The 6126-nt window shown below is 31.0% G+C and overlaps 1 long non-coding RNA gene across 1 annotated transcript; it reads left to right on the top strand.

Moving 5' to 3' along the window:
• Positions 1–1975: 1975 nt before the first annotated feature.
• Positions 1976–5463, top strand: LOC143083626 (uncharacterized). Its single transcript, XR_012980811.1, has 3 exons — positions 1976–2133; positions 4265–4353; positions 4793–5463. It is a non-coding gene; the product is annotated as an uncharacterized LOC143083626 (long non-coding RNA).
• Positions 5464–6126: the final 663 nt, after the last annotated feature.

Here is a 6126-nt window from a genome sequence, read left to right on the forward strand (position 1 = left end):
GTTAACGGTCAGTCAGACAGTCTGCTAAAGTTCACGAAAACAATAAATCTACAAATACTTAACACTCTAGGCCAAGGCAAATTAAATACCGATCTTAGATAAGAAATAAAGTTTTACCCTATGACAGTTTTTAGATAAAAAAAAAGACGAATTTTAAGTTTGCTGAACACATGTTTAGGCTAAAATTACGTGCATATTCAGGACTTGAACAAAATAACAATAAATCCAGTAGATATAGGTTCGTAATGGAATGTCTTCATTGACTTTGTCTTGTGTAAAAAGCTCTTTTGAAATCCCCGCGGGTTTAAGCAACTTTGAAGTAAGTGCTTTGGTACTTTCATAGTTTATATATTTTTTAAGTTAATTCGCCATTTATTATTTTATTATTTACATGTGAAACAATAACCCGGATAAATCATTCCAAAAACATGATAGTGCTTACATTTTATAAGAGGATAACGAAATTAGAGAATTATATTTATTTAGATTGATATCCATGATGGAGCAAAGTTTCAACCACTTTTTTATGTCCCTTTTTACCATAAGATACTCGCGTCATTATTTATATAAAGAATGATGAGGATGACGATAATAACGATGTATGATGTCCAGTGGTAACTATTACATACATACACCCAGAATGACAACATGCTTTATGTTATTAACACGTTTTGTACTAGACAAACTGAGTCAGATGTTTTGACGCATTTTTCAGCAGATACAAATAACTTTGTAAGAAGACGTGCCAAGACGCATTATTCTAACTTCAATCGTACCAGTATTCAAATGCTTTCATTACTTATAAACGAACGTTTTCTTAACCTTCATTATTTGTTTGATAAGAGCAATGTTACAGTAATATCATGGAAAAACCATTGTTTTTACGGAAAGCTGGAACACTGAGAAGCTAAGTCAACAGTGTAGTATTCCGGACGTCAACACCAAAAAACAGCATGCAAATATATATATGGGGGATAAGTATACCATTATTTACACATCAGACTGTACTAGTGATATCATAACTTTGAATACACCAAACTAAGTACTTCATATCTGAGTAACAGGCAATGTACGTCCTCAATTTTATAGAACTAATTCATAACTTTTTGTTTCATTTGTATTCATCTGTCAAATGTGTGTGTTCTGCAAGGTTCAGCAGTCCTTACCCTTTCATTTGATATATGTATCTATATTACTTACCAAAAATTATTCTGCATATAATATAGTTTGATTTAATCACGTAAGAACTACTAAAATTTTTAAATACGTACTTCTTTCCTTTTTGATCGCACCCGAAATGGTTGGTGTAACATCTTACGAAGTCTATTCATTTTTTTTTTTGGCAAACTATTTCGCTCTGGCTGTTGCTAGTGGTCGTCTTACACGTGCAGTGCTGTGAGATACTTTTCGTTCCACGTTGAAGGTTTAATGTGACTTACAGCGCTGTTCCTTTGCTTAATTTTTTAATGTGTTTTTTTTAATGTGGTTATATTCATTTTCTGTCACGGATTGATACCCAATATTCTTTTTTGTTTTTCTATGAAAAAAATGTTCCTTTACAAAACATATTGGTATATTCTAAACTTCGATTTTTTTTTAATAACGTAAATGATTTTTAATTTTAGCAAGGAGGTTATTGTGAGATATTCTAACCTAACTAAACGAAAAAGAGAATTTTAATATAAAATCTTACGATTCTAAAGTTTCTTCAAACAAGATTTGTTATCATATGATATGCTAATTACCCATATCATATTTTAATGACCACATACTGTGCCCATCGTGATCATATAAACCCTAATAAATTATAAACATTCGAATGTAAAATTTCGCACGATAGATAATGACAAACAAACGACGGAAATTACATAATAAATCCACAGCGTGTATTTTAATATATTTGTCAGTACATGGATAACCCGAATAATCCAGTCGTTATATTACGATCACTTCGATCACTCCATTAACCATTTCCTCGAGAAAGTAGTGGATAGGGGCGCTGAATTATTCGAGTTAGTACATGGAGGAAAGATATTCAAAGATTAGGAGCGACGATTCAATATCCATTTGTGTATTGTATTTGTCGTGGTTGAAACGGCACCAGGAACATATCAGGATAGACAACAAAAGTCTGTAAGTATCTATTTTATGTATTTATAAATATTAACATAGATCCTATAAGCCTGTCATGCCTTCTGTTGACAAATTTTCTTAACTATGCACTTTTTTAGTAGACCACCGATGTCCTTTTCGAACTAAACGAAACTCTTTGAAAAGACACACCTCAGTCGAATCTTTCTTCTCAAATGAATGCCTGAATGGTCATCAAATTTATACTTGTTATGGGCAAAAAATGTATTAATTCTGACTGCAAGGAATTTTAAATGGTAAATAATATACATTTTATCTCGAGGGAAATGTATACACACTTAGACAACAGTGAATTTTTCATAAATAATATATAATGGTAAAAGTGTAGCATACACATGATATATATCATGTGTATATCATGTGTATTAACTATTAAACTCTGGAAGAAATATAGTCAAGCATGAATACAAATTAATGGGTCCTATTTGGAAAAAAATAATTTTTCTCAGAAAGGTATCTCTTTCTTCAGAGGTTTATATGAAACTTTGATGTCTGTTGTGCGTGGTTTTTTTCTTTCTCCGACGCCTGTATGCGAGACATAGTAGGTATTGCAACCCGTCTGACAGTTCTCAATTGACTGCGACCTCATTTTTATGGTTCATTGGACAATTTTTAGTTGTGTGGTTGGGTCAATTTTTCGGGCATTATAAGCAATAGGTCAATAATATGTAGTGTATGGAACAACCATGACAACTGTGGTGTCATGTCTATCTGTCGGGGTTAACATGACCTTAACCTAATTGTTTGATGATAAGATGTTGTATTAAGATCTGATTCTCAGGTACTATTAGCAACACCAGAACACACCCACAAAATCGCGGTCATATACAGCTTGTGAACTGGGATGATTTTTTGTATTAAAAAGATATTATGTATGGAGAATTTCATAAAAAGGTATCAAAAGGTATCAAAAGGTATCAAAAGCCCTCTCCCTTTTTTCAAAGTCTGATATTTGTTTCCTTTCTGTTAAATTCAATAGTTTTTGTGTCTCTGGTCTCAGACCACAATTATTCTTCTCCTTTGCTACAATGCATCTTTTGGTAAACTTTGCACCGCTCCAAACATGAAATAAATGTAACTGCTTATATTTAGACCATATTAGTCTAATAAAATATGCTTCTATGACAATCCATCAGTGCTTTTTCTTTTGAGGGCATTATTAACATGCCAATGGTAGGATATGAATCTTGTATATATGACTGACCGACTAAGGCTAATTTGAGGGGTGGTCGGAGGGGTCCTGATCCCGAAATCCCGGGCTTAAAAACATGAAATCCCGAGATGCAGAATTTAAAGAAATTCATATCCCGAAATCGAAAAATATATTCCCGGATCCCGCAAGGGTCAATCCCCAAATCCCGAGGTCCCGAAAAAGTCCTGATTCCCTCTTATCCCTACCCTACTTTCTTTTTTGCCAACTCACTACTTTCAATTTCAACAATAAATTTTATGCCCCATTTTTTGGCATTGTGTTTTCCAGTCTGCGAATCTGTGCGTTAGTTCGTTTGTTCGTCCTTCCGTCTGTCCCGCTGCAGGTTAAGGTTTTAGATAAGTAAGAAAAAGGCGAGACATTTGCACTCATATTTTGGTAATAAAATGTGTAAAGTGTTGACAAAAGTACATGTACCTAAATTTCAATATATTTTTGTATCAGAGTGCCGAAGGCGCATCTTTAACATTTGAGAGGAAAATGGATATTTTGTTGAAGGGGGGAATGTGTTGGGTACATTACTTATACTTTTACCTGAGGAAGCTGCTGTTCTTTTTGAAACATGTCTTACTTGTTTTCTGGTATGTTGAATGCGGTAGGTAAAAGTATTGTCAACACCAGTCCTGTGTTTTGTTTAAAACTTAATGAAACCTGTTTTTAATTGTAATTTGTGTCTTCAGTTCGCTGTCTCCTAGGCATGAAACATTCATCTGTTTTAAGACTCTATGATTGATTGATTGATTGATCATGACTGGCTGAATGTGCAATGGCAAATATTACATGCATATTCAGGAAGTTGGGAACGATTCATGCCAATCCTGATAAAAAATAAAGAAATATGCCTGAAGAAAAACAATAACAGAGTAAGTGTTCCTGCATTTTAACTTCAAATATTTCTTGTAGAGTGAGAAAAATGTTATGAAACACCAGCAAAAAAGATTAGATTGTTATTCAGTCCTGACTTATACAGTGTTTCTGAAGATGGAGATTAGGTATGCAATAATGAGTTTTTAATTTGATAGAGTGTTGACTTTTAAATTGTAAAAGTTTAATGAGTTACTGTACGTTAATCCCTTTATTGTATAAAAATTCAACAATTGCTGTTCAAGTGCATAGATGCATAGCCATCTTTATCTTGCTGTATCCAGAGGCAATATATATATATAAGAAGATGTGGTATGGGTGCCAATGAGACAACTCTCCATCCAAGTCACAATTTATAAAAGTAAATAATCATAGGTCAAAGTACGGACTTCAACACGGAGCAAGACAGTTATTAATGACAATTAAGAGAGTGAATAATATTATATAAACAAAATAGACATCATAATTAAAAGAAAGACAGACAGTTTCTTCATCAAATATAATAAATTTTGGTATGATAACTAAAAATGTTTGAAATTGTTTTGAATTTGTCGTTACTTCTTTCAGATCAGGCCTATCCAGAAGCAAGAAAAAGAACAATTCATAGCACGTACATCTACAGAGAGAGACAAGTTTTAAAAAACAGATTTATTTTCAATTTTAGAAAAATCTGTTGAACTTTTACTATTTCTTATCTGTTTATTTACATTTATATGTTGATATTTTGTTTTTTAAAATTGCTGCACAGTAATTCTATTCAGTCCCATATAACAAAATCAACTAAAGAAATTGATATTTTCATATTTCAAGGGAGTGTCCTTTTGCATTGTTGATAGCAGATATAAGTAATTTGTCTTAAGTTGGGTTTAAAAACAGTCAGATCGCAACTTCAAATAATATACATTTTTATGAATGTTATATGTCATTAAATAGACATGAAAGATGGAAAATTTTATAGGAACACATTTTTTATGACCTAAATGTATTGTCAAGGTAAATTTATTATTTGAACATATTATCAAAAACACTGCTGGTTTAAAATAAAATTATTCTATGTAGCCTAATGTAATCATACAGATCAGTATATTTTTTCCTAAACAAATTTTACATATTTTTATAACCAGAATAAATTTATTCTGTGTCTCAACCTTACATAATTACTGTACTATCAAAATACATTTATTTTATATATCATTATACTTTCAATCCACATTGAATGTAGAATAAATTTATTCTGTGTCGCCTCCTTAATATGATAACTGTACTTTCAGAATAAATTTATTTTATATATTATTATACAAGACAAAAATCACATTGAACATAGAATAAATTTATTCTGTGTCTCAACCTCACCATACAGATTACATTACTTTCAAAATAAATTTATTTTATATATTATTATAATCATAAATGACATTAAATGTGAAATAAATTTATTCTGTATCACAGCCTCGCCATACAGATTACTGGACTTTCAAAATAAATTTATTTTAAATATTGTTATAATCATAAATGACATTAAATGTAGAATAAATTTATTTTATAATTTTCTCTAACTGATAATAATATCAAGGCTCTTTATAATAAATTTATTTTATAAATGATTAAATACAGAAAGCACCATGCATTTAGAATAAATTTATTCTAAGTTGCATCATTTACGGAGAGTTAAATGAAAATGGACAGTAAAGTGTAGAATTCAGTATAAATTTATTTTGAAATGTATCAAATAAATACTAATATAACAGAATTGTCTTTGTTTTTCATGATTTTTACTCAAATACATTGGTTATAGAATAAATTTATTACGTTCTGGTCCTATTTTTGCCTCTAATTGCACTTGTCAGAAATTAGAGTGAAAAAAGAGGAAAATTGGTTTTTTCCTTTTTTATTCTGCTCTC

The sequence above is a fragment of the Mytilus galloprovincialis genome, chromosome 7 (genome assembly GCF_965363235.1).
Source record: "Mytilus galloprovincialis chromosome 7, xbMytGall1.hap1.1, whole genome shotgun sequence".
Taxonomy (NCBI): Eukaryota; Metazoa; Mollusca; class Bivalvia; order Mytilida; family Mytilidae; genus Mytilus; species Mytilus galloprovincialis.